The sequence below is a fragment of the Tyto alba genome, unplaced genomic scaffold (assembly GCF_018691265.1).
Source record: "Tyto alba isolate M040663 unplaced genomic scaffold, T.alba_DEE_v4.0 Super-Scaffold_14, whole genome shotgun sequence".
Classification (NCBI taxonomy): Eukaryota; Metazoa; Chordata; class Aves; order Strigiformes; family Tytonidae; genus Tyto; species Tyto alba.
This window is the reverse complement of record NW_024881276.1, coordinates 53,811,169-53,836,857: the sequence shown is the minus strand read 5'-3', so window position 1 is coordinate 53,836,857 and position 25,689 is coordinate 53,811,169. Positions and strand designations below refer to the sequence as shown.

General features: G+C 41.7%; 1 protein-coding gene across 8 annotated transcripts in view; it reads left to right on the top strand.

Annotated features, from left to right (window-relative positions):
• Positions 1-25,689, top strand: part of ZBTB20 (zinc finger and BTB domain containing 20) — a 485,842-nt gene that overhangs the window by 415,520 nt on the left and 44,633 nt on the right. For all 8 annotated transcript variants that reach the window (XM_042788414.1, XM_042788415.1, XM_042788416.1 and 5 more), the window contains 2 exons: positions 10,543-10,639; positions 17,963-18,143. The gene's annotated coding sequence lies outside the window, so the exon portion shown is untranslated. The remainder of the gene's footprint in view (positions 1-10,542; positions 10,640-17,962; positions 18,144-25,689) is intronic.

Sequence of the window (25,689 nt, the reverse complement as noted above, 5' to 3'; positions counted from 1 at the left end):
GTGAGAAGATGAATCTAAACTGAACTCTCAAAGCTGAACAAATCCAGAAGTCAAAATGATTTTCCAAATCCCTGGCTCCAATCCATCCCTTAAACTGAGAGAATACAGAAATTTGGAATAGCTGAAGTCTGGCTTTTATGTTGGTAATATCATGTAATCCAAGTTTAGATGCCCAGATATGCTGATTGATGGTAAGAGAGGTCGGAAGGAACTGATTTCTTTGGAAAACCTTGTGAAACAGTCTAGAACCACTCTGTGAATAGGCTCCCCAGGGAAGTGGTCATGGCACCAAGCCTATCAGAGTTCAAGAGGCATCTGGATGATGTTCTTAGTTGTATGATTTAGTTTTAGGTAGTCATTCAAGGAGCAGGGTGTTGGACTCAATGATCCTTATGGATCCCTTCCCACTTGAGATATTCTATGATTCTATGATTCTCTCCCTTTGAAGAGTCTTGTGTTATTAACCAGAATCGGGATAGTAAAGTTGATGGACCTGATAGCATGTTTCTCTGCAGCAAAATTTTGTCTCATTTGGCAAGAGGACAGGCAGTTCAATGTTTCACAGAACAACAGTAACATTCTTGGTGACAATTTCTTCCTTGACCTCCTACTGAATTAAAGTTCAGAGTTTTTGTGACACCGTAGTAATCTTCAGAAACTCCTCCTTTCTGTGAACCACTTATGGTTTACAATACGAATAATATTTTCAATTTGTAAAGAAGTTTCATTTGAAGACCTCATTACTGATAAGCAGCATTATCTATTAGCCTTGCAGTAATGAGGGAGTTGCATATTGTCCTTTACTTTTCCAAGGGGGAAACTGAGGGGTGGAAAAAATACGGGTTTGTCAGAACTGTGAGAAGTACTAACTTTATCAAAATGTGGGCCTTCTCTAAGAGGCAGAATGAAAGTTCGGTCTAGAAAGAGTCAAGCTTTCAGGTTAGGATCCAACCATGGCCTTTTCCATTCAGTGCTCTCTAAAAAGAAAACAGTTCTGTCAGGTTTTCTTTTCACTCCATCTTGCTGCATGAGATGCGAAGCAAATTGCACGTATTGGACTGGCTTCTCAAGGCAATAAATGAAATAAAAATAATAGTTGCCAGGTCCTGCATCTCGGAACTGTCATACTGCATGTTAAAAGCTCACTCCTTCCCAGAAATGAGGTGTAAAAAGTAGTATGAATGTGTGTGTGTGTGTGTGTGCATGTGCATGTGTCTGGGTTTGGGACACAGACAGATTCCCTACCTGGAAATGGCTTGCTATTATTAGACACTCAGTTACCAGGGGTTATGTAAGACAATTGAAGCTCTGTTTTTTAACAGAGACGTGATTCATGCTACTTGTAGTAACAGTAACCACCTCCAAACGAGACAGAAAGCAGACACAGACAAAAGGCTGAAGAAATCAATGCTGGCTGATCACAACCATCCTCCTGATACTTTCTGCCTCTCAGGCAGCCGTTGGGTTATCAGCAGTGGAGGTTGATGCTAATTCCAAAGACTTCTGGAGTTACTGAGCCGGTGCACCTGTATCAGCAGTGTTTGCAGGGAGCAGCTGAGGCTGCAGGAGCTGCAAGGGGGGACAGCACTGGGCACACTTTGCCGTGTTCCCCGCAACATCTCTGGTGTTCTGCAGGAGGCTGAGGGAGCTGTGAGCAGAACTAGCACTCCTACTCTATTTTCTCAGTTACTCCTGCTGGGAAAGGCTGGAACCAAAACAACTTTTGGCTCCTCTGCAGTTAACACTTCTACAGTAATTTTTATAGTAATGTTGGAGGGAGAGTCGAGACCTGGAGTAGCTTTGAACTTCTGCCAGCACTCTTCATTAGAGCAAATTGTGAAATCTGGTTGAACTAGAATAGCTCTGAGCTCCCCTATGGCTAAGATTCCTGATCCATCACCTACGGTACTTCTTGCTGGACATGGCAGAGATCAGAGTATCTGCAAGCGCCTTCATAATCTTGTTCATCTGGGCCATTTTCTTATAACAATTTCTGTTGGGAGATAGCAGGAGTAAAGTAGCTGCCAGATTGTCTACAGTCAAAAATCCCGTCTCCTCCGCACAGAATTTCTTTCCTGAGAGGAAGGGTTATGTTCAGAATACTAAAGTGAACATCAGTGGGGTGCTTATTTACAGTGTGTCACCTTCCAGAAATAAAAGGTGAGGAAGTTACTGTTGGGTCTCCTCAAGTCACTGCCATTCCCTACCATGTCTCCTCTTGGAAGACTGTGGATCTCCTGTAAAATTTCATTTCAGCATCTCTGCGTAGTAACTTCTGCTGTCAAGGAAGAAGATGCTGAAGATTTGGAAATGGTCTTTTTAGCACTCAGAAGACAGCCCTCCTACGTTAGCAGAACTTATCCAACAGCAGAGCCAACTGCCTTCAGTTTCATTCAAGAAAGTTTTGAAATGACCAGAGAAATAGCCTCTAAAAGCCACAGAAGCGAACTGAATACTGAATCCCAAGAGTTTATCATTTGCTAATACCGGAGTAAGAATAACAACAATTATTGCTATGTTATTTTCCTTAATGCATTATGCTGTATATACTGTACAGAGTAGAAATCACTTCAGCTACTATTAATGTTAGTAATCATTCTTCATCAGCCACACTGCATACAGTTTTAGGAGAAAAGTGAAAAATAACTCAGAGTGCCTTAAAAATGGCATTGTAGTCATATCCTGACTGTGCTTTCCTGGCACAGGGTATTTAAAACCCAGATCTGAATAACGCAGCTGGCACTGACATCTCTACATTTCAGGCACATTTAAGAAAAATCCTGTTTTGATGCAGATGATACATAACTTTAAAAAGCAAATAATTATCACAAATATACATCACACCTCAGGACACATTGCTGTCAGTGACTTGACATTTCAAATGATGAGTTTCGCAAATGTGCATAACCATCAGATTTGATTGAACAATGTTTTAGAATAATTCACATGCTCATCTAGAACTTTTTTCATTGTGTTTTGGCACTGAAGCATGAAACAGGAAATCTACAGTGGGTTTCTCTTTGCTTGTGAGGAAGCAAATGCTTTGATCAGTTCTACGTACTCCAAGGCTTCAGTCAGTTATTCCTCAATGGATAATGAAACCAAAGCCCAGAGTGACTCTGTTTCTCTGTGGATCCTGTGTGATATTTTATATATAGTTTTTGACATAAATCAAACAAGCTTTCATTTGTACAGTTCGAGGCAGCAAGCACACAGGAAGAATGGTATGAGAAAACATGTTCGTGGTCCTTTTTACCTAGTCTTCTCACTGTGTTGGTTACTGACTCTTTAATGATTGACTCGCAGGGGAAATCTTCAGAGACAGGAGACAGTCACCCAAAAAAAAAAAAAAAAAAAAAAAGAAATATTCAAAATCACTTGAGTGTTTTTCCTGACTGTCAGTAACATGATTGTTTAGCTCAGCATTCAGACATTGCTGTTGTGAATCTCAAAACTTAAGGAAAAGATTCCTTGTCTCAGACTTGGCCCCTCAGAATGCATGCCAACATGATTTTTAATATAAATCTTCCTCTAGTAAAGGCAGGAAAAATCCTACAACTTTCTTTCTCTCCATACAAAACAAGTCATGTAATAAAAGCTCAGTGAGAGGGAGGAATTCCATCAAGATAATGGTAAGTTTTTTTGGGGAGAGGAGGATGTTCCATTTTTCTGTTTGATAATCTGGCTCTTGGTGCTTGAGAAAATCAGATGTATGAGTGAAAGTTTCATTTCCTAATTTACCTTGAGGGGAGTGGTTCTGTGACAAATGGATCAAATCTATTGAAATTTATAGCTGGTGGTATTCCATTGTCCCACATGGAATTATACCTTAAATGAATGTAAACAGTATGTTTCTGCAAGCAACAAGCCACCAAAAAAATAGGATTTCATGACTCTTACCAGTTACCATTTTGTATCATCTTCCATACTCATGACAATGTCCTTTAGACTTGTGATTTAGGTCAGCTTTCATCATAAGAATGACAAATTTGGTGGCCAGACACTGATGCATCGGGTGCTGTACCACTGTGACCAAGAGAGGGGGACATATGGGAGAACCAGTGCCAATAGTGTATAGCTTCATTAAATTGTGTTATGTGTTGAGATTAAACAGTCCCTGCACCTAGGTGAAAATACATTATCAGTCTGCAAACCTGGTTGCTGAAACATGGAGACACTGAGAAGATTCAGTACTTTCTTCAATTCACCATCGTCTATAGGACTAAGGGTTTCGGGGTTTATGCTAGAGTATTTGCAAGGAGAGCATTCAATGAAACCAAACCAAATGTGTAGGGGAGGAGGAAAAAACTCAGCTCATTCTCTTCGTATGCTTTCATTGTTTTTGTTCTTCCTGAAAAATAATGTCCTTTCAGATTTCGTTTGACATCTCCATGATGTTGAACAGATTCGGAGAAATCACCAATATTTTGACAGGGTTCCTTGGCAATGAAATGTTCATGAAGCTCATCTGTCATGAGCTAATCTGGCTCATCTAGCCAAAGCAGTAGCTCAGGCGGATATATTACTGTAACAATTTAATTTCTACACATTTTCTTCATCTCTGGTGACTGCAGTGATGGCAACTCGTATTTCAGTTGCAGAAACATTGGTAGTAATTGCAGCACAACTATACCTTTAGTTTTTGAGAACCTTGCTTAAGGTAGCAAGGCAGTGTCATGTTGTCCAAGTGCTGCCTTCTTGGTAAGAAGGCAATACTGATTGCACTAGCCATCTTCAGTGTTCATGGCTTCCACACCTTAACCTCTTACCTTGATCACCTACATGAACCTTTTGAGTTTCATACCGTAATACTGATGCCTTGTAACCTACAACATCACCACATGAATGCCTGAGGCTGTATATACTCTCAAATGGCCTCTGTTAATACTAAGTATCTGTAGAGAACTAGCACTCAAAACTCGTCGACACTATCAATATACAAGCACTACCCACAAATCAGTCTGTTCCCTGGAAAGCTTATGTAGGTGCAGTTACACTGAGCACAGAAGATTTACTCTGTATTTGACACCAGCATCAGTAAAATCATGACCTTGTGTATTTGCCTCAGTCACACCCCACTCAGTGAATTGCTTTCAAAAGTATGGGGCTTCCTTCAACATTCAGATACAATTGTGAAGACTCCATAGTAGAAATATAAAGAATTCTGTGTTGTTACACCCAGCAATATTTTGCCAAAATAAGAATTCTAAAATAGTAGTTGTGTATATAACTATACAGACATACATATATATATATAGTCACCATATAGGTATATATCATATTTATATGTACAATTGTTTCTTCTCTTTGCCACTTGTGAAAAGATAACTCATTGTCTGACATGCTGTCATGGTTCAGTCTGCCATCACAAATTTTTGTTTTCATTTGAATGTTTAGCTGAATGTTACATCAGGGCTTTTGGTGATCTGCTTCTGCTGTGATTAAGCCTATGAACTACTGACATTTAGTTGCCTCTTCCAGGTATCAGTTATCTTCACCATTTCAAAGCAGGAGTGCAAAGTCTGAACAGATGCTTAACACTGCCTAATGTTGCTTTATCCTGCTCTGCCCATAGCGAGGTGCAGCCAAGAGCAACATAAAGCTCTGCTTGGGCACCATCTAACCCATTTCTCTGTAGGTGTGGGGTTATACACCCAACACACTAAGCATAATGAGATCTCCATTAATGGAAATAAGCAGCACCCTGATTTGTATCTTAAATGAGAGAGAACTATTCCAAAAGCTCAGGGTTGAGGCCTTGTGCCACTGCCCAGGGTTGGAGGGGCTATTCGGCATGGGGAGTGGAAAGAAAAGTCAGTAGGAGAAGAGAATTCTGGACCTTAGCCCTTGGGTATGGTTAGATGTTGCATTGAGAATACTGCTTGCAAATAGAAAGAAATATCGTAAGAATCAACAGACGAAAGTGAGACCTGGAAAATGCCTATTCCAAGTGCCAAATTCAAGCTTAAGAAAAGAATTTCAGCTGGAGGGAAGTGAAATTCTATAGTATCAGATAAAAGTCAGTGAAAGAAGAGAAAAAGAAACAGATACAGATAAGCAGTAGAGGGTTTGTGAGACAAAAAGTGGGAACATGATGTAGACTGTACTACAAACTACATTTTTATTCCACATTTCGGTAAGTACCCCTGGCCCTTCAGGGAGAGATTTTTTCTCTGGTACTTTTGCAAAGATGTCCTTGTGGGAAATTGGCCTTTACCAGGCTAGAGCAGTCCAGCCTCTTTAAACAATCTTTCTACAAATGTCTAAACTATTAACAAATTAATTTCTGAATTTCAGGCCCAGTTACTGATAGTGGACATACAGTGTTCCCAATAGAATACAGAAATGAGCAGTCTTCTCTCCTAAATGAAGTCCCAACTATTGTGAAGAATTCATGCTATGGCCTTCTGATAGCATGTTCTGTGCTGCTAAAGTTTTATGTTTTTTCTATGGCACAAGTTCTGGCCACTGTTGGAAGGGTGGGTTTTATATCACAGTCCACCTTGACCTTTGTTTAAGACACTGTGGTTGGATATTTGCCTGTAGGTAGCCAACAGTCTTGTTCACGTAACATAAATGCCACAGTCTGCCCTAGTCAAAGGGTGTATCTTCTTTTGAAAAAGAAACCATAAAATACAGCTAAAATAACCCCTTCATGAAGCAGGTTGCCTGTTGAATCACATTTGTTGATGGCTAACACTGCTGTTCTCGTCTTCTCTCTCATTGCTGCTTTAAGAATTTCAGCCAAAATGCTACTCCCAGAGAGAAAAAGTGACCAGAAAAGAATTGCATTTACCCTAAACAGCTTAGTCTGAAAATATATCATGATTGTGAAAGCGTCAATTAAAACTGACCCCACCTTGCTCAAGCGACCTGCACAATATGTGGATTAAACTCAGGCATGCTAACTTCTGTGGCACTAGCAAGTTCTTATTTTCCATTGCCTCATGATAGACAGCACTGTGCCAGCACAGCAAATAAGAATAATCAGAAGTAAGCTCACAAAAAGCTGATCTTATATTTTTCTTCATTACTAGGGATCACATGAAAGGCAGAAGGAAGCGGACTTCTGAAAATATCAGGGAAAAGAGTATAGTGGTGATGAAATAAATACCAATTAACTAAAAATTTGAGTCCACTTGATCAGGACTCATTAAGAGGAAGTAACAGAAGACTTTGGTACCAGGTCTCAAGCAAAGAGAAAGAGCTATTCTGCTGAGCGTGTCTTGCAGGTCAGGCATAGGAGCACCCCTAACAAACAGGGAATGCTGGAGGTGTTTAATGGTGTCTCTGAGCAGAAAGAAGGACCAACAGGGGTAGAGATAGAAACGTCCTGTGTGGAACCAACCTAGAAAAAGCAAATTTCAGGACTAAGCACCAGCAGGAAATTGATGCTTGTAATATTTAAGTCATCTGTAAAGGAAATATTGTGATGGTGTGTTGTGTAAAGAGCAGAGTCAGGCCAATGCTTGCTTATGCGTGTTTTAAGTAATGTGATATGACAGACTACATCAGATCAATGGTGCTGATTAATGAACAGCTCTGGAAAGGTAGCTAACAAGAGATGAAAGGGTCAAGACACAAATTTCAGGAAGGAGGAGAAGGAGGATCAGTGCCTCAGAATACGGAGTTATGGTCCAGGAGCCCATTAATCATCAGCATTATTATGTAAAGTACCACATTTTCTCCTGACTTTATGCCCACTGCAACTCCACTAAAGCCAGTATAGAATTGACCTAAAGTGTACATCTTAAATCACAATCTGTAGTACATCACTACTACCATAAAACGGACCTTCCTTAATAAAAACAGTAATACGATTAATGTTTCTTACACCCTCTAAATTGCCAGATAAAGCTTGGGAAGAGCAAGGTGGAATAAAAGCATATATAAAATGCCAAAATTACTATCATTAGTGGAAATATTTAAGTAATAAAGTCTGTATTTCTGGAAAGCATTCATGCAGAAAACTTATCCTCCAAAATCTTAATTAAGCACACAGTACCTCATGGAGCAGAAATGTAATGCTTTCCTTTTCTGGATAGAGGAGCCCAGGTAGAGAGGGCAGAAGTTACTTAACCCAGTGTCACACATCCCGTTCCCCTGTTGTCCTGCTTGTCTCTCTTTCTGCCCAGTCTTCTCACGGTCAAAAATCCTTTTCCTTGAATTTTCCCCAAGCTAGATTAAAACTTTCAGAAAAATTTGGGGTGTTTCCTTCTCTCTTGCACTCCCCATGTCTTCTGAAGCACCATCAGCTTTGTTGATTTTATGTTCTTAAAATGTACCTATCGGCTGCTGATGAACTCAGTGCTTTATGCTCATCACGCTGGAGAGAGATGTATGTTCCCAGGCCATAGCAAAAATTACGGAGAAAATTTAAGATATTTTAAGTGTTGCCTTTCACAGAGATTTTAGTGCCCAGATTTTGTAGGAGACTTTGAACAGCCCATCTCTAACAACTTGTCTGCCTGACCCTTGATGCGAAGCCAGATTGAGTGCTAGGCAGTGCTACAAGAGAGAGCCACTTGGATTGGGATTCCAGAGATTGGAAGAGCAGTAATGACATAAAAAGAGAGGTGACAAAATATGCAGGATTAGTACATGCAGTTCTTAGGCTTCTCTTGTGTGAAATTAGGAGTGAAGTGAGCAGGAGTTCTGCCGAAGTAAAGACTAAAGACCTGATCCTGTGATTTTTCTGCTTCTAGTACAAGTTAAAAATGCATGTTAACTGAAGTACTGGGCAGTCTTTAAGGCACATGGGATTTATGCCTTAAAACGGTGAGCAATAGCCAGATAAAAGACAGACTGTTATGTGGGAAGTAGATATAAGAAGCAGGGTCAGCATTAACAGAACAGGTGGGGCGTATATGGAAGTGGGAAAGAGAGCTTGAAAGTAAGCCATGCTGAGTGTTAGCAAGGATTTAAATCTACAGAATCCTTGGGAATTATTGCACCTTTGAAATACAGCCCTTGGTAGTGGTCAAATGTGTCACTGTTTTATGTAATTCGTTTTAGCTAACCCAATGCTGGCATATAGTTCTTCTCCCAGGCCCTGGTGAAACTCAGAGGTTCAGGCTCAGTTGAGGATGTTTGTGTGTGTGTGTGTTTAAATTTACTCAATTTGCAATTCAAAGCAGACTCCAAAATGGGAGAACCTACAAAAACTGGAATCAAAGAAAATGTTTGCGTGAGCCCCTGTGAAGTATAGCTGCCAGATTTCATGTAGCCTCTTGAAATCAGTATGTAGCATATATCCCAGTCACCAGTAAACGTCATCATTATAAAATGCATAAATTGAACGTAAAACCGAATGTATATTTTGTGAAGTACATTATTACAGTGTCATCTAAAATCCTTCATTGTGTCTGCTGGCGCTCATTCCAGTGTTCCTGCTGCATGAACAGTGGGGTTTTTTTACTGTGTTGCATTTACAGACATAAATTCCAACTTGCACAGTGACATTAACTACCTGTGAAATAACAATTACATCTCCTATCATTTTTTGTTCACCTTCTTGATTTCTTTGATAAAGCAAATATTTGCTTTTCTTGTCTGATCAGAGTAGGCAAAATCATTTATTCATGGAAATAGCACCATTGGCTTCACTGTGGGTAGGACTGAATATGCTGATGTCCCAGGAGTTCTTTGCATAAGTGAAGTGAGCAGGATTTAATTCTGTCCCTGGACGTTAACTTCAGACATACTTCCAACATCCACAATGAGCCACCCAAAGATCATAAGATGCTAGCAAAGTAGGAGTTCTGTTAGTCTAGAGAGGGATTCAAGTCCCCCAGAAATGTAAATACTCCCAAACACTTAGGTCTGGGTGGCGAAATCACCCTCCAATAAATATTGGAGCTGAGGTTTCTCTTTGGATCCCTTTCTGTATTAGTCCATTGAGTCCAGCTCCCTCTTTAGCTCAGGAGATTTCAGACATAAAACTGCTGCCAAGCTGACTCTTTCCTGAAAGGCTGGCAGTAAGTTATTTCACTGGACTCACTGCAGTAGAGCTGGTGGATGATGGGAGATAAGTGGGGTTTCTGCTTTGATATGAGCCATCATTTTTGTCATGTAAAGACAGCAAAAGAAGGGAAGGAAGATTTTTCCTTCCCCTTCCAGCTTTTCAATCCTGAGGAAATGTTTGTTGCTGCTCTGAACAGGACTAGCCTTGTTGTTCTGATGAGATGCACTTGAGTGCCAAGTTTGTGCTAGCTCTCCATCACTGCTCTGTGCTCATGCCATTAGAGTGAGCAACTTCTCAGAATGAATCCTACTGATAGCGCTTTGCTGGCTAATCCTCCCTCTCCTCCTCACTTCACCAGAATAGGTTGCATGGGCAGACTGGGATAACCGGGGACTGACTCCGTTGTCGTTTGCAGCCAGGGCTGGAGGGGTTGAAGGGGGAAGAATTCGGCCCTACCAGGCTGCAGCCAGCTGTACTGACAGTGGAGAATGCCAGTTAGCGTTGCAGCAAGTTTTCTTGCTCTCAGTAAATAATTATTATTTCCCCCTGACCTTTCCTTTTGGTTCTTTCTGGTACAGACACAGCCTCTCTCTGTTCCCTGCCCCAATGAACGTCTGCACTAGGTCCAAGGCTTGGAGTAATTTACCTGAAGAGTGATACCATTTGGAAACCACTGTGAGTATATTTTATCTCTTATAAAAGACTTCTTGTTTCAGCAAAAAAAGACATCTTTAAAAAACAAAAACAAACTGCAGCACCTGTGAGCATTACTGATGAGGGTAAGCCAAGTTTTCCTTTTGAAAGTTACAAGGAAATATGTGGGCAAAAAATATGTCAATAAAAAACTGTTAAATATTTAAGTCGTAGCCTCACAGCATAGTTCAGCAATGGCTGGTTTGATCTGCTTGTATCTTTTCGTTTGGCAGGTTCTCCCGACTTACTGCTCTAGTTCGTGCTGTTTGAGTCAGTTCATCCATGTTTGCCTTCAGAGTGTTTATCTTCTTTTTTATTCTTATTACTTTTTAATGAGACAACTTTCCTTTTGTTGAGGTTTCATGCAATACAGATTGAATTTACTGCAACTCCTTAAAGGTTTACGCTGTTCTTTCTGGGCCCTGAATCGTTCATGATTTAAGGCCATTACAATTTGGTAGATTTGGCTGGATTGCATAGGTGAAGTTGCCTGAGAGAATTTTAACTGTGTGTTGTGGTTTTATTACTCTCTGAAATTATCAACTGGCTGTTATTTGCACTTTTTTTCCCCGTAGATCTCATAGTTTTGATTTCTTATGATCAGTTCTCAGTGCTTGCCAGTGTGGTTGCAGTGTTGCTGTAGCCGCGATGCTCTTGAGGTTGTAAGTCAGACGAGTTCTTTAGTCAGGGCCTAGTTTTCATGAGACTTGTGTTTTAGATGTAAAAACTGGACAAATTTGGCGGCATATAAACCCCACTTCAGGCCTGAAACAGACCCTGCAAATTTCAATCTTAGTTTAACTTAATCTCTGAGTTTAATTATGTTAATCAGTCTCCTGTAAGGGATTTTGGAGTTTATTTTACTTTTCTGTGTTGATTAAATTTTCTAGGCTTTTATTGCACTAGAACATTGGGCCTCTCTTGTCAGTTCTCCATGCCTCCCGTTCTTGCTCTGCAGTGTTCTGCCGGGATTTCTCTTTCGTATTACATTTTATGGCGATGTTTTCAGGAGTTTGTGTTTCCCATTGTATGACACAAACTTGCAATCAGAGATTTTAAACAAACTGCCAGTCATGTAGCTGTAACAGCATGAAGATCAATGTGGCTGCAAATCATCAGAGAAGCTGTGTGAATATTCAGGCAGTCAGCCTGTGCAGGACTTTTAACTACTGAAGCAACACTTCTGGCAGGAGAACTGGGATGGCTCAGGTGGTTTAAAGCGAGCTTGTCTCGGGAAGCTTCACCCTCAGCTCTGGCATTCAGTGTGCCCCGAATTTTGAGGTGAGGTTGCTGGGCAGATTTCAGAGCTTTTTGCTGCTATTTCAGGCTTTTTATATATATTATATATATATATATTCAAGGATTGTACTCATCTCCCTCTCTCTTTCACTTTGTCAGTTTCTAAATATGTATTGTCAATGTCATGTCTGGAAGAGACACAACAGTGGCAGTGATAAGCACTGATATCAGGAGCTGTGTTAGTCGCACACAGGCAGAGGAAGAATGTGCAGCAGAACGCTCAGGAAAAATACCGCTTAAAATCAAATGTGAACTATTTTCACACTCATATTTTTAGGATCTGAAAAGCCAGGGGTGTTTTATAATTATATGCAGTCTCTGCAAATTACTAAGGTTACAGATGAACTGTGCACCAGTGAGTTAACTGCAGTGCTTGGGCACTACAGGCATCTCTGACCTGAAGGCACTTACTAGAAGGTGATGCCATATCTGTGAGGAGGAGAAATAATGCCTGGAACATGGGTGGGCAGACACAGCCAGCAGCAGCACTTGTAACAACATCAGCAACCCTGTGGTGTGTTCCCTCTGTGCTGTTTAGTATGCAATGAACAAAGGTCTGGTTGGTGACCCAGCCCTCCCTGTATTCAGAGGCTGAAAACTGCCTCATTATTGTTCATTATGTAGTATTATTCTCATACAGTCACATTATCATAGTTTCCCCTGAGAGCCAGGATGCTACTGTGGGTTCTGCACAGCTACACTGGTTCCTATACCTGAGCTAATTTGTTCGTTACTAACCTGGTGTCTCTGCAGGACAGAGAGCTGTTCCCTGTGTAAGGGAAGGTTCAAGCGTTAGTTATATGTTGTTGTACGATAGTGTTACAGGTACGTGGAAAGGAGGGAATGCCTCGCAGCAACAAAGGTACTGACAGAAAACAGAAATAAAATTATGACAGTGATTGTATGTCTTGATTTACACATGAGCTGGAAAGTGCTGATGCGCACAGTTCAGTTCAGGGATGCCAGTGAAAGCGGTTAGCCTGATACTAGGTACTGGAGAGCATACAGTCAAGAAGGAAGAGAACACATTTTAAGTGGTGTAAATGAGCATAATGAAAAAATAACCCAGTAAATACAAGGGAATAACAGATGAAAGTGAACACCAACAAAAGCAAAGTACCTGAACATAGGGTAGAAAATTTAAAGAGATGGAGTAGGTAGGATGTTTGGAAATGGACTGCATAATTGTCTTAAAATCAGTAGCAAATATGAATTCTGCAGTGACCCACAAGACTTAAATTAGCTTAGAAAGGTCAGCATCTTTTCTGTCCCCAACTTCTGGGAGTCTGTGCATCAGGTCCTTATACAGAAGTGCCATCTCTTTGCTGTATTGGCCTTCTGCTGTCCTTCACAAGAAGCAAAGATGATCATGTTCCTCTGGTAATTTTAAGAATGAGTGCTGTATTTGGAAGGACTTGTAATGCACTACAAATGTGTGTGGAGAAGGAGCTCAGAGACAACTGGAGATCAGACTGGAGCCCCTTGCTCTAAGGGCAGTTCCCAAGTCTTTTTCAAGTAACTTGCAACTTTTATTGCCCTTACTAACAAGTAAATATCAAACTTCTTGTTTCCAGGATTAGTCTGTACAGAAGAACATAATCACATGAACTAAAGTAGCAAAGTAGACTGCCCCTTACTACTGAAATAATCCCACAGGACTGCCATTCAATGAAGTCTAGAGATGGTACATAAATAGGTATAATTTGGGAAGGTTCCACAAACAGTATTTATTACTTGTTGCATTCTTGTTCCTAACCCTGTGCATTCAGGGTTTTTGACATAGCTATGACAAGTCACACTCTTCCACAGTTTATGTGCCATTTTACCTTCTGGAACATAGAGATATATTAGAGAGCTTGCTGATAGAAGTGTGCGATAATAAAAAAAAAAAAAAAAAATAGGTTGGAAGGGTCCTCTGGAGGTCTCCAGTCCAATTCCCTGCTCAGAGCAGGGCTGACTTGCAAGTTGGATTAGGTTACTCAGGGCCTTGTTCAATTACGTTTTGAAAATCTCCAAGGATGGAGATGCCACAACCTGATCCCGCACTTAACAACTCTCCCTCTGAAGACTATAGCAGTACGATAACAATAGAAGTAGACTATGTAAGTGAATGTAAGAATATTTAATTAAAATATATAGGTGAAGATCATAGCAATACGAGCTTTCTATATGGACGATAAGGTAGAACAAAAGGATCGCAATATACTTACAGCAATAGCAGGATTTTTCTGCATTTCCCCACTGTCCTTTGCTGGCAACAGCAGTCGGACATTGCAGACTGGAGAAGAAACTTGTTGGGGTTTCTTCATAGGTAGTTTTGATCACAGTGTCCACAGGATTTTTTTTTTTTTTTTCTGAAAAGTTTTCCTTAGGTCCTTAGCTGACTTGGCTGTTTCCCTTACTCAACCTTCCTCATGTGGAAGCCTGCATTCCTTTCAGGTGGTACTGAGAAGCGGAGAAGGTTCCAGGAAGATCTTATAGCGGCCTACCAGTACCTAAAGGGGGCCTACAGGAAAGCTGGAGAGAGACTTTTTACAAGAGCATGTAGTGATAGGACAAGGGGTAATGGTTTTAAACTGAGAGAGTAGATTCAGATTAGATATAAGGATGAAATTCTTCACTGTGAGGGTGGTGAGGCGCTGGCCCAGGGTGCCCAGAGAAGCTGTGGCTGCCCCCTCCCTGGAAGGGTTCAAGGCCGGGTTGGACGGGGCTGGGAGCACCCTGGGCTGGGGGAAGGGGGCCCTGCCCGTGGCAGAGGGGTTGGAACTAGATGAGCTTTAAGGTCCTTTACAACCTAAACCATTCTATAATGATTCTGTGAGATGCAGGGCATGTCTGAACAGTGTAAGAGAAAGAAACTGCTGTGGAGAGGTATTGCCTCTAGTACCATTGCTTCTCTTCCCATCCTAGTGAGTACAAGTCACCAAGCTGCAGGACTCTGATGTGGCAAAGTGATGACACAAGAGCATCTTGATAACATAGTGTCAGCCTTAAGAGTGAAGTAGAAAATAAACAGGTTTGGAAAGGAAGAAGCAATAGGTGCTGTGTACAGCCTTGCTACTGTCACTACCTGTTGCTGAAGTATTTTTCAACCTGTCCCCCTGAGGGGAGGCGCATGTGGGATCAGCCACACAATGTAGCATCAGTCAGCGCTTGGTCTAACAGCACAACTGTGGCTGTGCTAGTGGCCAACAAGTTCTACTTACTCAGATCGAGCCCCTACCCTTCAAATAACAACAGCGACCTGCCCAGGGGAGACAGATTTGTGTGTGGATAGAGCTGGAGCCAGCAACTGTATTCCGAGCATGTAACTTGGGTTAACTCTGAGCTGAAAACAGACCTTAAATATGGCAGTTGAGCTTCCAGGTGCAAGGGACTTCATTACCTTGTGCATCCAGAGTCTAACCCTACATACTTCCTTTGCTTCCTGGACAAAAAGCCATGCTATCCAAAAGCTTCTTGCGTAGCACTGATGTAAAAAACCACTGGTTTATACATGGATTCCCCCAGTGTGTGCTGGCTGTACACGGGGAAGTAATGGGATCTGGAAATGAGACATGTGAAGGTGTGCCAGAGGTCGTATACCAAGGATCGATGCAGACTGTTATGAACAAAACATATGCAGTCTATATACTTTAAAATACATGTGCCTATATACAAGCTCTGTGTCTCATGCACCCTCATCCACATAGCAAGAGATGGATCCCAGTGGCAGAATGGGTAACAGATGGAAGGATGCCCAACCTTGGAGTGATGAGATGCTCTGTTTACTCTTCAGGAAAAAAATATGCTCTTAAGTGGATTTATTTTCCTTCCTTTTAAAATGGTGCAAATCAGTTAAGCCCTTTGCTATACCTCTACAACTTTAAGTAAGGTCCACGTAGTCATCTCCTATTAATTTAGACAAGATTAGACTTTAGCCTGGTATATTTTGAGCGTATTGATTATATGTGTGGAGGATACAGCAGCAGCAGCATCTGCCCATCCCATGGCATGGGGGTTTTTAGCCCCAGTAATCCAAACCACATCAGAGCTGCCAGTAGCTGTGGGGGTTATCAGCGTGACCCTCCATTGGCAATGGCTCACCTGCAGAGCTCAGCTCCCCTGTAGCACCCCAAAACCCCATCCGCCTGGCACCAAGCACCTTTTTTTCTATGTTTTGGCTGTCCCAGGGCATCCCTTCAGCGCCGGCAGCCCAGGGCAGGTGCCAACGTCCGACTGGGCCCAGCACCTCCAGGGGGGGCCTTTGCAGGGGATGGGGGAGGAATTGTTGTGTTTCTTTTCGGCCCGTTTAACCTTTTATTATTATTATTATTACAGTTTGTCTGCCCTCCTCTCTCAGATCTTGGCCGAGGAGGCACCTCTCCCGGGGCGGCGGGCGGGCAGGGCTGCTGCCCCAGCGGGCGGCCGGGCCGGGCCGGGCCCAAGCGGCTGCTGCCCCCCGACGGCGGCCTCCGGGAAATGGCGTCGGGTCCCGGCCCTGCCCCTGGCCGGGCGTGCCGCCCTTACATAATGCTTTTATGTAAGACACCGGGGCCAGGGGCTCCGCTCTGCCCTGCGAGGTGACCGACCCACTCTGTTCCACCCTGTCCCCCGCGCCCCCATGGGAATGAAGCTTTTCTTGCTGTACGCTCGAGTTGTTTAAAAATTGAGAGGCCAATCCAGTCCTCAAAAATCATGTTTTGGCTTGTCGGCTGCACACCGTCCCAGGTGGGATACAGGAAAGCGGGTCGTGTGGGGAGAAGTGCCTTGGCCCCCCAGGGGCAGAGTCCGTCCTAGTTGAAAGGGGCTTTGCCAGCCGACGGGGAGCCAGGACCATGTGCGTGTGGGGCCTGAGCGGACGCAGGTCAGGGCCATCTGGGCTCCAGCGGCACCTTCATGCTCTGGGAACAGCCCTTGCTCAGGCCAGACACCGCCCCAAAACCATGGTCGTCTGGCGGTGTGAGGTGCCACCTCGAGAAGGGCCTGCTCCCGGGGCGACCTGCCACTGCTCGGGCCTCAGGTGCCGTCAGGAGATAACAGCGTTTTATTTGGACAGTTTCAGCGTCCCCGGCTCCTGCTGCTCTCTCTCAAGCGTGGCCGTGGCCCCCCTGGCGCACAGCGGGAGCTGCTGGATGTTTACCCGGGCACCCCCACAGCCACGTGCTGGGTCAGGGCAGTGCGCTCCCCAGCTGGAGGCTGCAGCCCGAGCTGGCTGGGTGGCTACCTGCCTCCGGGAGCAGAAGAAGGAGTGCCTTCACCTGTAAAACAGAGGGGAAACAGTGGGATGTGGGTGCTTGCCTGCCGGTACAGAGTGCTTGTTGCATGATTTTGAAGCCTGCCACTTCTTTTTGTGCCACAGTTTCTCTGTCTCCGAAACGGAGGTGGTGATTAACTACCTGCTTAATGTTCCTCTGAGGCTTAATTCCTTGTGTTTACAAAATGTTCAGTGGTCCTGGGTGGAGAGGGACGTTGAGAGCTTGCATGCACTGTGCTCATAGCCTGTTCTTTCAGGCTCTCAATCTTCATGCTCAGATGACCCCTGCATCCCAAAATTACTTCAGTGCGTTTCCCTACAAAATGAGTCTCTGCAATGATTCGTTCTGAACTGGGAACTTGCGTATTTGTTTGCTTTTCAGACAATTCTATTACATTTCTGTATAACTCTCTCTATTCAGAATGCTACAGCCTTGGTTAATATTTGTCAAATGGAGCTCTGACTGTCTAAACCACTGGGATGAGTTTCATTTTATATGTCATCAGTAGGGGCAGAATGAGGAGCTTCATGCTTGGCCTATTTGCTTGTAACACAGTCTCAAGGCCATTGCATCAGAGTCAAAACAAGGAGCAGCTTGTTTCCAAACAAGAAGCATGGAGGAAAGTCTTCTCTGCCTCCTTCCCTGTAAGGGAAAAGAGATGAGAGAGGGGGGTGGTGAGGGGGAAGAAAGTTATCTTTAACAGATTCTAAAAATGCCTTTTCCCAAATATGCAGTCAGTCCCTTCAAAGGTCTCTTTGTTTATTTTCAGGAAGAAACCCAAGACAGCTGAAAACCAGAAGGCGTCTGAGGAGAATGAGATTACTCAGACGGGTGCATGCAGCGCCAAGCCGGGCCTTCCCTGCCTGAACCTTGAAGCTGTTCTGTCTCTGAGCCCGGCCCTCATCCTCATTCACCAACAAACCTGCACGCACACACAGGGTCATCTGATTGTGAGTACACCAACACGCTGCTGGGTTGTACTGGGGCTCTTGAAAACACACTCCTTACTGCGGAACAGGTTTTCCAGTTGTATGCTCTTTCTGTAACGACACGAGCAGGACTTCCTCGGGGCTTACCTTCTCCCTTCTTTGGGAATTACCACTGAAACAGAGTGTTTTGTGTTACATGTTGTGATAATGCAGTCAGCCAGAGGAAGCTGAGAGCATGTTGTTGGGTCAGGTTGCTGCTTCTTGTGAATTAAAAAGGGAAGACCCCTCAAGCATGTCTCTTTCCAAGTAGAGCTGTAGAAATTCCTCTTCAGGTGATCACATGCATCCCCTTAACCAAGCATATCTACTGAATGAGGATTTTCAGCTTGTGCTATATTGCAGTGGGAGAAAACAAGTATCTCACTCCAACAACCAGGATTGTAAAAGATTTCTGCAAAGCAAGTGGAGAGTGTTTTGTGAGGAGTATCAGTCTGTGAGCATCTGGAAAATCTTTGTAGACCTGTGTGGTTGTACCAGTTTAAGGCCCTTGTTTTGAGTGCATTCACTTCCACATTACTCAGCATGGGTTAATTGGCCTGTTAAAAATGTTCTTTTCCATTTTGCCAAAAAATACAAAAATAAGGGAGGGAATGATTAAATCTGGATTTTGGAAAGTCAGAACTTACCCTGTCACACCTCTTCAAAAACATTGTCATTTCACAGTGATCCCTTCCTAGCAGTCTCTTGGGCAAGAATGTGCAGAGTGATGTGAACCTCATCATTCACTAGTTTCAGAACATATAGTTTACCTCTTCTGTGGTGGTTTTAGGATGTTGTAAAATTTACAAGGAGGAAAAAAAAGGAGAAAGAAAGATGATGACACCAGGTTTCAAGAGCTCAGAAGCCAACCAGACTCTGCAAAAGCCTATAAAAAAAAATCAGGGCATGACAATAAAAATCAGATTAAAAAGTATGTATATCCTTTTCTTTTTTTAATTTAAAAATCTTGCCTCAGGGCCAAGCTTGGAAGCAGCCGGGTTATAGGGATCATCACTATCAAAATCACTTTAGCTGCAATTCATTCCTGTTGGCTTCTGACTTTATTCATTATGAGCTTCTTCTAGAGATCTTCATTTTAATAGAGCTGGTAAACATTGGGGAGACTTTCCTAAATCTCACCTGGTGATTTGGGGAGAAGAAAGAGATGTGAAACAATTGAGCAGCAGGCAGCATCCAATTTAGTATGTACAAGAATTCTCTTCAAATTGGAGATGTCAGGCTCTTTGTTAAAACTGGGGTACAGTTTTGTCTTGTAATGTTTTCTGAAAACAAAAAGCTTGTGAAAAGATGCAAAAAATGAGCAGAACAACAAGAAAAAATAATCCTTATTTTCAAACAAAGAATCTCTTTATCCCATTCACAAAGATGAAAGAGTTCATCAGTAAATGGGATTTGAAACCTCACACTGATGTTTTCTGACAGTACAAATGGAAACCTCTGAAAGCAACCTTAGGACAGAGGCCAGCAGGGATTGTAGGGAACTTGGAGAATGAACTCCTGCTTTTGCTTTCTGAGGTGGCCAAGTTCAGGGGTGAGGAATATTGGCAGAGGGCAGCAGGGGGAGGTGGAGCCTTCAGCTCTTCATGCTCTACCTGTTCTGTGGACAAACAGAGTCTTTTAGACCCCAAAGTTTTTGATGTCCCCAAATCGCCTTCCATTCCTACTAAATTCACAATATGAATAAACTGCAAACCCAGGTTAGGTGCTTCTTTCACACTGAAGTTGTTTTTTATGGAAAAGTATTTTAATAATAATTTCAGGATTAATATTGTCCTATCTCAGGAATTGTTGAAATTTAGTTCCCAAAATACAGTTAAGAGTCCTGCAAAAACTCAGGAAATGATAAGACATCTTGTGGTGTTGACCTGTTAGCTGATTCCATAAGCTTTGAAACCAATGGGAAAACTCCCATTATTTATGATGAGTTATAACCTTTATCAGGCTGTATTTGTTCAGGGTGGTATGCATATCATTAATGTTTGTCATGTGCTTACAAAATAGCAATGACAGTTTCTCACATTAACTAAAAATGAGGCATGATGAACATTTGCCACTTATTTACTACAGCTATCTCCCATGTTGTGTGGTATTTTTAAAATATTGCCTCAATCCTTAGTGCTGGAATACATTCATTGGCCTGAGAGATTAATACGTATGTCTCTCAACATTTGAAAATGGGCTTCCCTGTCATTACAAACTCCTCCTCACCTCTTGCCTCTCCTGCCTTCTGGACTGATTCTTTCCTCTCACCCTAGAATCCCTCCTTTTGTCCTTCTCTTCCCCTCCTCTCAGAGCTACATTGCCACATCTTTTTTCTTCTCAACTTTTAGACCTGTGGTGATGCCTTACTTCTCAGGGCCAACAGCTCTTCCTGTCATTCTCTACCTTCTAGACACTACAACACTGCTTCTCCTCCCTTGCCCAGAACACAACTGGGCACGTTATATTTCATTTTCAAAGGGTATTCTTTATTCTGCTGGGGAGTTTTCTAGTGGATGGTAAATAAAATATTTAAAAACTAGGATTAGACAGGAAGTTTGAGAGGAATTTTCATTGTAAATATCTGGAACACCCAGAAAGAGTCAGCATGGTAGGGTATATCTGTTCTTGGAAAAATAACTGATGTACAGATGGTTCCATAAACCCTCATTCACATATCTGGAAAAAAGACTTGGATTTTATGGGCCACCTATTCAAATCAGTTTGAAATCTTCACTGACCATTTTGCATGCACAGTCACTAGTGCTTGGCAGAAAACAACACCACATATTTATTATGAGAAATATTCAGAAACCAATCTACTTGAAAAAATCAGGGTGCTTTTGGAATGATTGAGATCAAAATACTTTTTCCTAGCATAGGAAATAAAAACTATGATAGCCATCTGCTCCTCAGCTGTAGAAGGCAGAGGTAAAGAAAGCCTAAGCAATAGTCTGAATGCCAGTCTTACTGAAGTGATTACTTAGCAAAAAAATCTGGGTAAAGTCATGTGTGACACGTAATTTAGGGCTTAATTCTACAGTGTGGTACGTTCTACATGCTGTTTCTGGTGCCACTTATTCCCAATGAAAATGCATGACTTCTGACCCTTGTAGGAATGGGTCCTAGATTTCTGGATTTGAACATTATGATATATTTCCAGAGCAGATGAATCCTTGAAACAAAATCCAGAACCTGGGATGCATTGTGTCCAGTTTCCCATCTCTTTTGGTCTTGGGAAATGCTAGTTCACTCAGTGTAATTGGAGAAACAAGTTAGAGAAAGAGGTGCTTCCTGAGGTAACTGTTTTCATGTAGGGCTTGGCAGAAAAAAAAGGACCACTTTGGCTTAATTTGGAATTAAGTCATAGAGTGAGCGGATAGACCTCCAAATGAGTTATACCTCTAGCTGCTCAGCTGTCACAAACAGATGTAGCTGCTTTCTCAGAAGAAAGGTGTCTGTGCAAAAAGCTACAAGGACAAGTGTGGAGGTAGAGGTTCTGGAAAGGTTACAAAGAAGGAAAGTATATGAGATTGGTGCTCTTTGCAGTTTTCCACATACTTTCTTGCTTATGGATAGAGAATACATAAAGTTGATAGGGTCCTAGCTTGAAGGCTGAACTGCCTCAGGTAAAGCTTCTAAAGATTTTGCTGAGAGGAAAGGAAGTCATCAGGACTTGGCTGTATTTAAAGTGATTTGGTCTGGATAGGCCACTTCAGCAGTCCTTCAGAAAGCATCTATATGTTTTGCAAGTGCCAAGAGATAAGATCATTTTGGCAGAAACTTTCACGAGTTCTCAGAGATACAATCAGACAAAAACTTCATTCAAGCTCTGATGTATGCATCTTAACAGATGTGTCCAAACTGAAAGGAATCCCACGGGAATAGTGCAACTGAATCTCTTTGTCTCTATTGATAGTTAAAAGAGTTATTCTTAGACATTGGATGGTCCATCTGTGATGGAATTTGTTCCAGACAAGGGAAAAGCAACATCTTTGCAAAGAGTTTCCATGGGACTGAGAGGCAGGTTGTACAATCATTGGAAAAACTGCTGAAGCAATTTTTATGATTTTCTATAACACACAATTCTTGCAGAGACCTGAGATTCTGGTAGGGAATGAAAGCTGAGAAGGAAAGTGAGGCATGGATAATTTTTGAAAAATCCATGGAACAGTCATTGACAAGACATTGAGATGGAAGAGGACTTTCTAAAGCTATATTTTAGCAAGGGACCAGGGAGGGTTTTTTGCAATAAATAGAATGCACTTTACAAACACTGCCAGTGATGGACCACATCTGGACACTTTGTCCATATGTGCTCAAGTGACATGGCCGATTTCATCCAATTCCAGCATTTTTTAGCTTTTACGGGATGGGAACTTTGAAGTGGTCTGGTTTCTTTTTCTCCTTCTAAGTTCTGATTTTTGTAGCTTGATAGCCTTCCAGCACAATGAGGAAAGGCAGAGAGGGAACCTCACATGCTTCCTGAACTCCACACAGCATTGAGAGTGGATGTGGAAACTCTGGGTTTTCTTTTTCCTGAGCAGCTAGAGGAACCCAACATTCTCTTCCCATGAATCAACAAGTTTGATTTGTCTGGGGCTAACATAGAGGCTAGATGGATCTGAGAGTAGTTTGGCCTCATCTTTATGTTTTAGATTTCCTGTATTTCTCTTTGAGGTTCTGCGGCAGGAAGAGAACTGTTACATGCCTTTATGGTCTTCCTTCTGCCTCTGGAAATTTGTGGCTGTGATTTCATAGGAACTGCTCTGGAGCCTTCAAATGATCTCCACCCTCAGAGGGGAGGAGGGGTGCCCTGATTCTACCAGCTTCCTTGTTTTTGGAGACAGGCAGTATGTCAACAGTAATTTCATCTGTATTTTTGCTAATCTGTGTATGGTATGTGTTTGCTAATGCTGAATATTTTTAGGTTGGTTTTGGTGACCTAAGAAATGATACATGTTTAGATATCTATTTTAGATGATCTAAGAATGATACGGACCTTTTCTGTGGCAAGATAAAATGGAAGCAAGGACATCAATAGTTCTCAAATACTGACGTCGCAACACTTTAATTATACTTTCATATTGCAGAACATAGAACATTTGAAATTTTGTTTCGTAAATGCTTCTCTTTTTAACAGTCATAAGTGGTTTCTTTGTCCTATAAGTTTATATTTCTCTCTGTAAGATTATCAAAGAAATATCAGCCAGGAATAACTTGTGTTTTCATAGAAGCAAATATATGTTGCTTCCGTTGCGTAAAGACAGAACTAAGTACAAGTACAGATATGTAAAACTATAAGATGAGTTCACCCGGCCTCTGTTGAAAAAGCCATCACAATACATTGAAGAATTGGTGATGTAAAATATTGTACTACTGATAGGAACTGGTCTTTATATTCCTAATCAGTACACTAAGTGAGTTTTGTCAGGTTGGTCTCTCGGGCTTTTCTTCTCATGAGAAATGACTAATAACATATGGTACTTCAGTTATGAAGTCAGCGAGTATGTTTTCAGAAGCAACTGTGTGACTTTGGAGCCTAAGTTTCACTGATGCAAAAATCACATTTATAACACATAGATGCTTTTGAAAATGTGTCTAATTATCCTAAATGTTGATTCTCTTATTCGATGACCCTGTGATGCTGGCTTGGTGCTAGGTTGTCAATTCTTGTGGTATTCAGTGCTCTTCTTACTGCTCTTCATTTAGAGAACTCCCAGTGCATAATTTCAGCTTTGTTTTAAAACAGCCGTGCCAGTTGCTAGCTTTCATGATTTCAGGGGAGAAGTTGAAGATACATCTTCAATATATCTGTTTTTTCTAAGTACCACGGAAAAGGATAAAAAGTCTTACTGCTCTTTACAGTTCCGTATCTTCCATTCCTAAGATATTGAGGTGAGTTGATAATACTGTGATATTTCTGTTTGTAAGTCATGCTGCAGCTACTGAGACATACTGTAACTGGCCAGTAAGATATCTGCAGTCTGCTTCTGAGTTTACCTGTTCCTGTCTTCAGAGTCTGCCCCCCATAGATCTTTATTGTCAATCTTTAAGTTGTGAGTCTTCTAGTAATTATTTCCCTTGTATATTGGATGAGCATTTAAACTACTTCACTCACTAAATGAGTGACTATACAACTGTTTGTCACTGTTCAATGTATTAGGATGTTCTAATACTCTTTTGTTGTTTGGGATTTTTTTGTTTGTTTTTGTATGAGGTTTTGCATTTTTTTTTTAACAGCACACTGCAGAGCAGTGTTTTCCCTTGAGCTAGCTTACCTTCCTCCAGCATCCTCCACTGTGAAAATCAAAGTAATAATGTCAATTCCACTGCAAAATTTCTGTAACTTCTTTGATTACCTTTACTGCTTTCCTAGATCAGTAGTCTAGCTAACCCACTGAGTCTACTACTTGCCTACTTAATCTATCAGTCCACATAATCTACAGCACTTCTTAGGTACCAGTCATTGCTCTGAAAGCTTTCTCTATCTGATGTGTTTAAATAATGTTTTATTACAGTATTTGTCCTTATGCCTTTAGTGTTTTTTTCTCTAAATTTCCTCTTCACCCTACCTAATCTTTGTTTTACATCTAAGCCTGCTACAGTTTATGCTCAGTTCTACTAGTGTCACTTGGGCATGATTTCCATGTTTGGAAGGATACATTTTCAGCTTTAATGAACTCTTATACCTTGTTATTTAACCATTGTAGCATTTTCTGCTTCCTTATTTTTTTGTTGTTGTCCTTGGATATGCATATAGACTCTAATAAAGTATTATTACAGCCACCTCCCTGCTGATCTTATGGATTTTAATTCCTTATCTTTCCCTTTCAGACCCTTTCTAACTTCTGCTTCTTTTTTTTTCCTTTTGGTAGTTGTTCCTCCTGAAGTTGCACATACCAGAAGTGCCACTTCATTTGTTCTGCTTCAAGGATGTCAAACATAATCATGCCAATCATTGTTATTTCATGTCTTAACCACACATGCTATTGCTCTCATCTCCTCTGTCCTAGTTGGGTGAGAAGACAAAACCAAGTGTACCACTTGCCTAATATGATCCGCAGGGGGACACTTCATGTAACAGAGTCAAATGTAAAAGATTTCCCAGTGTTTGACAGGTGACTCTTACTTGAAAGAAACTAAAGCAGCTACATCTAACTCTCCTTTTGTCATACTGTGTGTTGTTAAAACCCTGCATATCTCAATGCTTACATCTCTCTTCATTAGTCCTTTGCGTGCTGTAGGGGGGACCCCTTCCATGCTTTGAGAAACATTGACTCCTGCATTAGTTGCCTGGTTTGTTGCAACTATGCAACTCAGGAGTTACAGATATTCAGAGAGACTTGGTCACTTTCTGTTCCTTTTCACCACTGTAATCTGTCTAACCTTGGAGCTTTTTGCTGTTTTCATTTAAGCTTCCGTACCCACTTTCTCCTCTTTTCTCTTGTTTACCTATGTAGACCAGCCATGTAATCTTTGTGCTGTGATCCCACTCAGTAACTTTAAAACAAGGTAAGGCCAGAGC